This window comes from Papaver somniferum, chromosome 2 (assembly GCF_003573695.1).
Source record: "Papaver somniferum cultivar HN1 chromosome 2, ASM357369v1, whole genome shotgun sequence".
In the NCBI taxonomy this organism is placed as follows: Eukaryota; Viridiplantae; Streptophyta; class Magnoliopsida; order Ranunculales; family Papaveraceae; genus Papaver; species Papaver somniferum.
This window is the reverse complement of record NC_039359.1, coordinates 217,101,604-217,114,202: the sequence shown is the minus strand read 5'-3', so window position 1 is coordinate 217,114,202 and position 12,599 is coordinate 217,101,604. Positions and strand designations below refer to the sequence as shown.

Genomic DNA, 12,599 nt, shown 5'->3' with positions numbered 1-12,599 from the left:
GAACTTACTCAAAATCTCCATGAAATGCTTCCGAACACGTTGCAATATGCATTTTTTTTTGTGCAACTTATGGAGCCGGTTTCTACAACCAAGCAAGCAACAGTCGGATTTACTCGCCCACAAAATCATGGATTTCTGCGAACGGGTTAATTTTATCTTTTTGAACTGCAGAATGGGTTGATAATTAATTGAATTGACTTTGGCGAATTAGACAACAACGCATTGAGAAAATCCCAAAGTTTGACGCACAGAAATCCACATTCACGATCTAAACACACACACATACACCGATACACGTGTTTAGATTTATCTCCTAAAATGTCAACTCAACGTATCTTGAAATGGTAAAAACCACTTAATTGATTAATCAAGTGGAAAACTTGCTACACCCAAACCCAATGAATTAATCACTTCCGTGGACAAAATCTGCAATTTAGCTAGCTTTCAGCCGTCCTCGAAGCTGCGGGATAAATCGTTTGCTTAGAAAAGTATTCGAAAAAAATCACGATTTATAAAGGAGATACCAGTCCTATTAAGTGCTGATACAATTTCATCGATCCAACGGTCAGGATTGGTGGGATCTTTTTGTCCTATATGAAAAGGTATCAGCAATTAGTAGAACTGGTATTTCTTTTTATAAATCATGAAAAAAATAAACACTAATTCAAAGTATGTTTTAGTATAAAAGATAGGGAAAAATAACAAGGAAACCTAGTGGGACAAAACCTTGACGAAGGGGAAAGAGTACAACGTGACAGATGCAAGTAAAGGTGATCCGTTGCAGGTGATCACTTTACTTCGTTGAAGTTGATTAGTTGCTTCACAACTTCTTAGGCAGAAAATCCTTCTGGAAAAGACAATAACCTTACTTGGGAAGTTAATTCCTGGTGTTTGTTGTTGTCTAATTAAAAACCTTGCCGATCAACAAAACCCTGCGGGAAAAAGTAACCTCGGTGAAAGAAAATATTTCAACACACCATTAGATGCTCCCCCTGATGTCAGACACATTTCATTAGTCTAATGCAGTCAAAAGGAGTTTATCACACTTTACTTTGGTGACATGAATGTTTATAAGACCATGTTGTTGATTCTGGAAGTTACGTTGCTTAACAGAATATTGCGTTTCATTTCTTTGATCCAGATATTTTCAGTTATATCAACGACGATCTTTATATCTTCAACGTTCAACATACTTGATGTTTTTAGTGTTGTCTCGCTAAAAACCTTGTCGAGTAACAAAACTCTTTGGGAAAAACTATTCTCGATCGAAGGGAAAAAAGTACAACACAACTTCAATTTCGAAGTAAAATATGTCGACATCATATCCTTGGATCCTCCCCCTGATGTCGGCATCTCCCCCTGATTACTTTCAGATTTGTTCCAGACAGCTCCTTTAGTATGTATTTTTCGAAACTGAATATTGGTAATGACTTAGAAAATAATCTACCATATCTCCCTCTGATTACTTTCATCGGAGAAGAGATTATTGTTCGTTCATAATCAACAACTTTTGGATTACACTTTCATTAGCATTCCTTTTAATGTCTTTGTAGGGATAAAACAAACTCATGTCAATGGTTACTTTTAAATATATGATTACTTACATTATACCATTCCAATGACGTTGCGTTGGCGCTGAGCTATATCTAGCTAACAAGTTCCCTGAGGATGTAAAATTTAATCGAGTACATTATTATACTAAGTACAACAATGCGTCTACTGTACTTAGATATGGGAATTTCATCTCCCAACACATCTTCGTCTTATTCTTTTGGATGAAATGGTTACTTACTTACATTTGAACCTCGACTAATATACCACAACTTTAGACATATGCAAACTGGTGGAATAATATACCACAAGCTCAGTATTCAATCAAGCTTTCCCTAGATTTTTCATCTCAAATTCGGATTTTAAATAGCTTTTAAGTTCTCTTATTAAATCAAGAGTACACATCATATCTGTACCATCAACATAAATAGCTACAATTCCAAATCAAGAACTTTCTTATGAATACGCAAGGAAAAATAACTTACTTGTTTATCCTCACCAAATCAAATAGCCACTTAGACGGGTATACCACATCCGCCTGATTGCTTGAATCTATAAGTGAGCGTTCTATCTAACTGTAAATGCACTCTGTGGTTTAGAGTCATTTGATTTGGGCAACAAAAGTCTATCAAGTACTTTTGTAAATATCTTCTATCTCTTGATTATTTCAGAGATACGTAACAACCACATACATATGCTGCATTTCAAGTCCTTTTGAAAATACCAAGCTAACTAAGTAGCGAAACTCTATAACGTTCATTACAAGAGAACATTCCCAGGGCTTTGTGAGAAACCTCGCGCCACAAGGCGAGTCTTTGTACTTCAAGACTACTTTATTCTCATTATGCTTTATGACAAATTAATTATGTATGTCCAATAGGATTTACACTTGGTTGGTTAGCACTACCACACCAAATATCCGTATATTTACCAAAGAACTAACTTCTACCTGGATTGTGTAGGCCAAATATGCTATTTATTTGAAATTAATCAAAATAAAGCATGGTTCGATCTCATTGTGCTCTACTTCTGGAGAAACTATTTATGGATTATATCATCATTGTGCACGCATGATCCTTCCATTGACTCATGTGCATTCTCATAATCCGTCAGGATTTCATTGCTCTCTTAGAATCATTTAAAACTTCGGAGCGTCCTCCATTATTGATTCATGGACATAGTCAAAGATAATCAAATTAGATGATTTCATTAATGATACAAATTAGGTTGTGCCTTACTCATCTACTTCCTTTCTAGGTGAGCATTGATCGAACCTGGTGGTCTCTCCATCTTCCTTTATGGAGCCACGGCCTCAACTACACTTCCACCAAGTGTAGTTGCAACACCTTAGTCTATGGTGTACCCCATACTGAGGATTTCTAACCTTGCAGGAATATTTGCAGCTGGTATGTGTGATTTTGTCACTTTAGCAACATCAGTGTACATTCTGAAAATTGATTATTCTTTATCACTTCACATTTACATTTGTGGAGTACAATAATCAATATGAGACACAGTGGGAACACACCATGAAAATTCATGTCGTTCTCTTAGAAAATACTTTTTCTTATCTCCTTCTAACGACGGGAAGACTGTCTCATTAAAGTGATAACCTGCAAATCTAGCAGTAAGAGACCTCCTGCCAAAGGTTTTAAAATCCGGATAATTGTTGAGAGTAACTAACCAACAAAATTACTTAATCATTTTTGAAGACCCATCATAGTACGATGTGGAGTCATAATGGCACATATATAGTGCAACCAAAAATGCGTAAGAACACAAATGTCAGGCTTAAATTCAGTTACCAACTGGTACGCAGAAAAGATTGACTAATATTGGGTTCTAAAAACGAATTAAGTAAGATGCGTGTAATATTGCATATCCCCAAAGCAATAAAAGATAAGCTGGTACACATAACTTATTCCTTAGGCACCATCTGTAACCTTTGATGGTATCCTCTGCGAGACCATTGGGTATAAGATGCTTTATATTTATCCTATTAAACATGCAATATTCATCAAGTCCTTTTGATGTAAATTCTCTAGCATTAATAAGGGTGGTTAGCCTTTGCACTTTGCATTATGTAATATATGCTAGGAGTTTTCAAACGCAAATCTCTTGGGAACTATAACTAGTGCAAAATGTCAAAACATTCACCAGATCCATCAGTCACTTTAATGGTCCGCATTCTGCATGAATATTTTTCTACATTTCACCTTGTTTTTTTTGTAATATGGAATTTTTACCATTTGCATCTTACGATGGTCTCGTTCCTATTTTATTGAAGACTTTGTAAAAATGAGTGATATGCTTTCTTACCTAAAAGCATAGTGGGGGGGGGGGGGGGGGGGGTTGTGCATCTAGTAATTTAGAAAACACATATTGAGAGATATGCCGTCACTTTGCATTCTATTAATATTTTTCCCATTTTCGTTCACTCAAATAAAGTGATATTTGTATGAGTTCTTTCAAAACAATCATCATGTCACAACCAAAGTTTCTTTATGGTTATGCCTAAAGCTTGTATGAGTCAGTTTCCAATATTTCATCGTCGGAGTCAATATGGATTCAATAATCCAAATATTATAGTGAATTACATTGCACTAGATTGACTCACTAGTTTCTCTAAAATATATTTCCTTCCAAATATATTAGAGACTATAAAAGATGCAATCAATTACATTCTCATCATTTTGATGTTCCACATGATATCCATTTGCACGGGTTACTTGGGAATTTAACAAGGTGTGATTATCTCTTGGTACATCTAGAGATTTTGCGACGTCTTTGTTCTATCTTGAAAAAAAATGAGCAGTGATGCGCTCGATAAGATAGTCAATTGGACAGGCAAAGTTCTTGTTGCCATTAAAGTTGATGTGAAAATTGGTTGTTACTATGATACACGCACACATTACATTGTATATACCAACACCTATGACCAGGTGCATTTCCAACTCTTTTATTTATGATGTGAGCTAAAATTATATTTTAGCTGATCCCATGTTCAATTGATACCTATACTTTGGTGTCAATACTACTAGGAAAAAAATACATCTTTGTCTCATGATATATATTTCCCTTTTCACATGTTTTATATGAGTCATTACGTCTAACCCTTATTACTTCGGGGTTCTTTCCATTTTAAATTTTGCTACATTTAGCTTAATTTGAGAATTTTTTTTATCTCAATAGGCCAAGAGCATCTCACTACACATGTCAACCAATTACTTTAGGTTGAATAAATTACTAAATATAGTTCTCTTGTTGTCATATTTCAACATATACTGGTTCATTAGTATCATGGATGAAGTAGAGAAATGAAAATTTTCTGACTCATATCACCTTTTGTGAGTTTTTCCATAAAAATTGGAATACATGTGATTTTATTTCCAACGTTTCTTTTGAAAATACCGACTCTTTAATAGTCGAGCAAATGAATTACATCCCACAAAACAATCAAATTTAGGGAGAAAATAATTGTGCTCAAGTATTTTTAAACCCCAAATAGATACATTGGAATCGAGTTGGTACAACCAATTGAACAAAAGATAAACATCATTCAACTATAGCCAATATCATTTCAAGAGAACAAAATAACACTAAAACTAAAACTCTTAATGATTAACAATCATAATTTAAGTTGACTGTTTATATGATACTAGTATAACACGCACGCGCGAGCGCCTGCCATTTCCATTCCAAACAAATCAACCTCTTCTTTTAATAATATTTCAATGAATAACATGTTTATATAAAATGTATATTTTTTTATGCACTTAATACTATATTTGCAAAGATAAAAAAAAACTTCCTTGCCCACCCAAGGTTCATCCACATCAACGACTCGAATCATAAATTCAAAATAAGAGGCATCCCTTGCTCTGCATATTCATCTTCGGATGTAAAAATTTTTCTTTCACCCAAGGTTCTTCCACATCAACGACTCGGATCATAAATTCAAAATAAGAGGCATCCCTTGCACTGCATATTCATCTTCGGATGTAAAAAATTTGCTTTCTAACCTGCTAAGAGCAAAAGTGACCTATTAAGAATGTTATGACTCAACATTATTGGTTATGGAAAATACATAGGTTTAAATAAACAACAAATTAAGTATTGTTTATAGAAAATACGTAGGTTGAAATAAACAACAGATTAAGGGTAGACAGACTTGAGCGCCATTTGTCTCCAGTTACAAACCATTAGATCCTAATATTTTAGGGAAGTCCACTTAAAAGTGTTTCCCCTTGCGATCTTTTGACCAATTTTCCACTCAAAAAGGTGAGACAGACTCACAGGATCTACCAATGTGGATGTCATTTTAAGTAGTGCTCAAATTCATATAAATCAAAGCCAGGTGCTAAATAACATTCGTTGGAATCAATAAAATCAGTCCTAAGCAAAATCATGTATACGTTATTTCCAAGTGAAAATATCCACCAAACCTCAAAAAATGATAAAACACTTTGACAAATGATAATCTCATAGAAGCAACTAAAAACAAATATTGATCCAGAATCAGTGTCTACCCAACATCAGATATTATCACGCATGCCAGCCAACACGATCACCATAGCTACTAACATATGCATGTTCTTAACATTTGGAGAGAGGCACATTATCATCAAAATAATACTCAAGAAAATGTGCTAAAATGATACCTAAACTCTAAAAACTTTACTCTTATCAATCCCACTGCATCCCTACTCATAAAAGGATCTACCTGTAATGGTTCCAAATAGGCCTACTTGAGGAAGTACTGCATACAAATTAGAAATTACAGAATTATTGTGCTAAAATATGTGATTGCTATCATAGCTTATATCTTATATTCTTATGCAATCTTTGACAGTCACCTAATAGCCCAATTTTGAAGCCTAATCCCACACAACATTTTTACTAATTGCCCTCTTAAACCCCCAAAAATTGTAAGTGCATTTTTTTTTATGTTCACCATTAACCTACCATAAAAGAAACAGACAACAAAACCATCATAATTTATACTTCAACTACGGTTTTATAGAGGGTTTGAGGATACCTTGAAACCATAGAGGAAAGAATGAGCAATCTTAAACTCTGGAGGTATACTACCTAGGTTTCTCGGATTCTTTGACTCCTTATTTCGACGACTATGATCGATTAGTATTTCATCTGTAAGTAACATAAATCAATACAATTTAAAAACCAAGTTAAACACATATCTTACTATCAAGTTAAACCCAGTCAAACAATTCACCACCACAACATCAGCTGAAATTTAATTCACTAAATTGACTAAATCACAATGTAGCTACATTGTAAATACTAAATAGGAACGAAAATTTATGGATGATCAAGGAATAAAATTATGATTGAGCATGAAGTTAGCAAGAACCAAAACAAAATTAGACGCAGACAAAGTCACATCAAGTTTAAATAATTAAGCTACCATTTAAATAATAATTATCATTATATCTAACTAAGTCATACCAACTTAAGTTACATAACAGTAGTGCCAAGAAACCCAGGTTACTATTAAAAGAATGTTTAGCTACTCTGGAAACTACAACTTCTATTACTCATGCTCTGTGTGCCACAAATATGTATATCCTGAACCGAAAATCAAAAGAGAAACTGAAGTTTACAAATTTACAGAGCCTCTATAAAGTTCAATTTAAAAATGTTTTTTCTCGTAGGAAAATCAACAAACAACTAAGGTTTACAAATTTTGGAAATAAAATTCACAAATAAAATGGGTTCACCAAAAGCAAATGTAGTTAGAAAATCTACTTCTCCAAAATTTTATCTGACTTTATAAGAAATAAGAATTTTATCTGACTTTATAAGAAATAAGATATGGATAGAAAGCAATTGTTATTGAAATTGGTAGCAAAATTCAAACTAAAATATACTCTCTCCGTCCTAATTTAGATGCCAAAATAGTATTTTGCACAAAGATTAAGAAACACAAAGAGAATAGTTTTTTTTTCCACATTTACCCTAGGTTAGTATTTAATGTTCCCAGTTTTTAGATGTCTAGATTTTTGTTGTTTAGTTGGAAAATTTCAAATTAGAGAAAATATATAGAGAAAAGTATTTAAAAGTGTCTTGAAAATTGAAATACACAATTCTCCATGTTATGCTTTGATTCCAAGTTAGGGACAAATCAGGATAAAAGGTGGAAAAATATGAAGTATAGCAAGTATTCTAGGACAAAAAAAATCCCCAATTTTGGCATCTAAACTAGGACGGAGAGAGTATATGATTTGAAAATCGGTGACTGAAATTCCCAAATTTAAGTGAATTAGATTATAGTTTAGAATTTCACTAACCTCGGTTGAAATGTGATGTTAAGGTCTCACATGTTCCGCATCATAAGAAATAAAAAGCAATTGCAATGGTGCTAAAATTGGGAAGCCAAAATTCGAAATTTAGGTCAAAAATAATGAGTTCAAAATCGGTGACTGATATTATCAAGATTAAGAATCGACTAACCTGGATCGAAATCTTTCGTAGCCGTTGTTCTTCTTTACTGGCGGAGGTGTTTCAGAAATCATGGCGGAGATGCTGCTGGTGCTTTGAAGAAAATTGTTTCAGACGGAAACGAAAGAGAAACCGGAAGCTGGTTTTCTATTGTGCAGTCAAGTTACGCTTCCATCCTTTCGTGCAAAGTTGTGATGGAGAAATACGCGAGGGAAGTTTGTAAAAGAGGGTGGCCACGGTCCATAAATCCCTCTTTTCTTTATATTAGTAAGATAAACTTATCTTAAAATAAATAAATAATAGAACTAAGTATGTTCTAAAAAAATAAAAAAATAAAAAAGCCCAAAAGGTATTGAATGTACAAAAGCACATTAGTTACATACCTCCAACTTTGGTTCTAATTGTATATACACGAAACCGGAACAGACTTGGTCGCGCACGACCCAAAACCGGGTTGAGGTCAGAACAGGGCACAGTTACACCGAGTTGGATCACCGAGCTGGATCCTGTTCCAGGTGGTCGTCATGTTCTCACAGCGAACAGGTTTTCCTTCTCCTCACAGCAAGGGGGGATATCAACAGACGCGCAGAACAAATCGCAAAAAAAAAAAAAAAAATGTAATCAGAGATTCGGATCATTTCTTTCATTTCTTTTTTTTTTAAGAGGTAAGGAATAAAATAAATAAATCAAAATAAGATCAACAAACAACTCTTCTTATCAAGCATAAGAAGACAAGGAAAAAAAAAATAAGGGATTAGGTTCACCTTCTTAATTCGTATGATTAAGAGAAGATAGAAATATCAAAATCATGTTGCAATTGAGATTCCCTATATGTATCCAGCGATTCCTTTCATTCCAACATATTGTATTTGTTGTATTTGATTGAAAGAAAAAAAATATAGATCCAAAACAATCCTTCACGGATTTGATAGCAATCCAAAAATAATAAAATCCATTGCCGCAGGGTTAGAGCTCGTGGTGATAACGTGTTTTAGTATAAAAGATAGGGAAAAAAGAAAGAGGTGGAGAAGGAGAAGGATTCTATATTCATATGTGTTCTTAGGTTACATGGATATAATACATGTATATACATGGAGATGGAAAAACCAAAAGACATCTGTTTTGGACCGCACACCTATGGACTGTAAGCCCTACAACAAAGTACTATTTCTTCGGCCTTTCTTTTCTCTTCTTACTAGTACTCCCTCTGTCCCCATATTAAGTGACCTATTTACTTTTAGATTTTGTCTCATTGTTAAGTGACCTATATCACTAAACAAGGAGATATTTCTTAAATTATCCTTTTAATTAATTATAAGAAATATATGAAATATGCATAATTTGATAGGCATATTTATATTCGTTACATAGGTATTTTAAAATGCTTTTCAATGGTATAAAGTTTGCGAACATCAATGGTGTAGTTTGAGAGATAAATCATTTCAAAATTTCACTAAATATTATCTATAAGGGTATAATTGTAAAATATGCTTAAAAATATTCTTTTCCATTGCTTGTCTTAAAAATTGTGTAAATTTGAATTAGGTCACTTAACAGTGGGACGGAGGGAGTATTTCTTAAAATAGTCTCCAAAAATCAGAGTAATGTTTTTGGCTAAGTTTTTGTAGAGAAATCTGGAGTCTGGACAGGAAAGTAAGACCGCCCTGACACCATATCGTGTTTGACTTTTCAAAGTCAAAATGCCTCATTTAACTGGATGAATTATGAATCTGTCATCCGTAAACAGCCCACTCGACCCAGAGAGACTTGTTCGCATGAAACCTAAACTTCACAATTTGAGATTCTAATTTTTTCCGGCGACCAGATTTATCATTTTCTGACAAGGTTTGCTAGAGGTAGTACTAAGGCTAAGTCCTATGGTGCTAATCTAGCAACTAGATTAGCAATACACGTCAGCTAGAACAATCTTCTAAGTCTTGTGGGAGTGCTAATCTAGCAGCTAGATTAGCAGTCCATGTCATCTGGGACCATTGTCCAGCGCTGTTTGGTTCAGCGTTTTAAATCTCAGACGTTAGATCAGAAAATTAACCTCCAAGCGCTGAACTATTCAGGTTAAAGCTCACTTTTTGAGCGCTGAACCATTCAACGCTTGAATCTCGCTGCTAGTTTAACTACGAGCGAATGCTAGGAGAGAGAACTAGTGTTAACAAATATGCCACACTTTTTTTTTTTGAACTGTAAAATTTTTCTGCTAATCTAGCAGCTCAATCTAGCCCATAGGACTTAACTTAATAGGAGACGACTCAATCTAGCTAGTTAATAATTCGGCAAACATTGTGCAACACAATTATGGGGTACCTTGATGTTACATAGGAGTGTCGGACAACCTTGACGTAAAATTTACTGCTATGTAAATAGTAAAACCAACTACAAGAATAACTCAATTAGCCATGCAATGCAATTGACTGCTCTCATGCTGAAGTAATTATTTTACTGTTTTAGTTCGAGATGTTGCAGAATTAGAAAATCTTCTCTGAGTGCAAATACAACTGAGCATGTTACCGTATCTCTAAATGAGGTTTGCGCATGGTGGCTGACCAATGTTTCTAATACTTTTCTTTTGCTTATATATCTAGATCTTACTTCTTAATTAAATTTTAAATAGTTATTGAATTCATTTTAATTCTTGTTTAGTAACGATCTTCAAATTTTATAAACAAAAGATTTGAAACTTTCAACATAATAAGACACGGATTGAATGCCGCTTGAATTTTGATCTAATGTGCATTTTTTTTTTCTAGCATCCTTTTGCTTACAACAATTATAACCGGACTTTTATTTAAAAAATACACAAAATTGGTTAAAAAGACCAAAATCAACAATTTCTCGGTGAAAATGACATTTAGATTTTGATACTGTTTAAATGGACAAAAATGTAAAAATAGCCAGGATGTAAACAGTTTCATCCTACCCATTTTCAAATACTTTTCTTATTTTTAATTTACATCAGGATGCATCCAGTTTCATCCTTGCTATTTTTTAAGTTTAAGTCAGGATGAATCCAGTTTCATCCTTGCTATTTTTTTGGTGTCCATTTCACCCATACTAATTTTTACTCGTCCATTTGAGCCATGTTAAAAAATAAATATGTACTCTTTCAAGAAGAGGTAAAAGCATCGCCACGGCTACGATGTGGTCGGGCCACATATATTTTGTATGTGATCCATCTTTATTTTTCGACACCTATTCAACTACAAAATCTGCCCCCTCCAAATTCTCTCAAATGTTCCACTTTTTTTGAGAAAAAGTAGGAAGTTAAAAGAAAGAAAAAAGAAAAAATAATTAAGTAATGAAACTGTTTTTCAATTTTTTTCTTACTCTATAAGACGTGTCAACATTTAAAAAAAGACCACATACTTGAAATATGTAACCCGACCACGTCATAGACGCATCGTAAAAACATCATCGTTGGTAAACTTGTGATTGATACGAAGAGATATTCCGTGGAACGATGGAAAATGATATTTTTGGGATGATATCCATTCGTTGCATGAGGATAGAAGGTTCTCTTTTGATACCATCACATACACACCCTTTTTTTTTTTTCTTTGGACTTTTCTTACATTTAGTATAACATTTTGGCACAGAGTACGACAACAAATTAAGGATAAATTTCAACGTGAGATGCAAGACAAAATCTACCTTATAATGTATTACTTACCAATCAAGTACTCCAAATAATTTAAAAAAAAATGTACTCCAAATATCCTTAAAAAGAAGAATCCTATTATTGAGGCTTTAAAGTCAAAGGTTTTTTGGGACTTTTTTGGGTTCTAAGGGCAACTGCAGTGGTGCGATCAAAACCAAAGATCAAAGATCAAAAAAAAGACCAAATTTTGGGTTTAGTCCGTGTTGTGACGCAACGGTACAGGATTAAAATTTCGTCAGGCGGACTTTAAAAGTCCGCCCCTTTTTTTTTTTCATTAGGCGGACTTTAAAAGTCCGCCCCATTTATATTCCATCAGGCGGACTTTAAAAGTCCGCCCGTTTTTTGTAAAACTCCATCAGGCGGACTTTATAAGTCCGCCCATTCTTTTCCAAATTCCATCAGGCGGACTTTAAAAGTCCGCCCATTCTTTTTCTTTTTTATTTAATTTCAATTTTCATCGGGCGTAATTTAAATCTCCGCCCGTTAACAAGCGTAAATTTATGTTACGCCCAGCATCAAACGTACTTTAAATTTACGCCCGACTATATCAGAATTTGGGATTTGGTCGCGACCATATTTGGTCTGGAATTTGATATTTGGTCCAAATTTGATCTTTACTCCGTCCCACTGTGTTAGGATCTCATCCCATAAATTTGGTTATACTCGCCCACTGTGGATGCTCTAACATCCTAAAATAGATAGGGAGAAATCAAATCAATAGTAAAGGTCAAACATATCCTTTCCTATAAATATATTCTAACCATTAAAAAAAAATTAATTTTCTCTTCTTCTTCTTCACTTCTCCTTCATTTCATCAAGATGAAAATGATGATCATGATCATGATGAAATTGTGATCATTAGAAAACTTAAATTATAATTCTTTTTTCTCTCTTCTATTTCTTCTCCATCACATCG

At 33.9% G+C, this 12,599-nt stretch overlaps 1 long non-coding RNA gene across 1 annotated transcript; it reads right to left on the bottom strand.

Annotated features, from left to right (window-relative positions):
- Positions 1–5,145: 5,145 nt before the first annotated feature.
- LOC113354554 lies at positions 5,146–9,045 on the bottom strand. The gene is made up of 4 exons (XR_003361949.1): positions 8,397–9,045; positions 8,026–8,270; positions 6,590–6,702; positions 5,146–5,573 (listed from the first exon to the last, which is right to left on the bottom strand). It is a non-coding gene; the product is annotated as an uncharacterized LOC113354554 (long non-coding RNA).
- Positions 9,046–12,599: the final 3,554 nt, after the last annotated feature.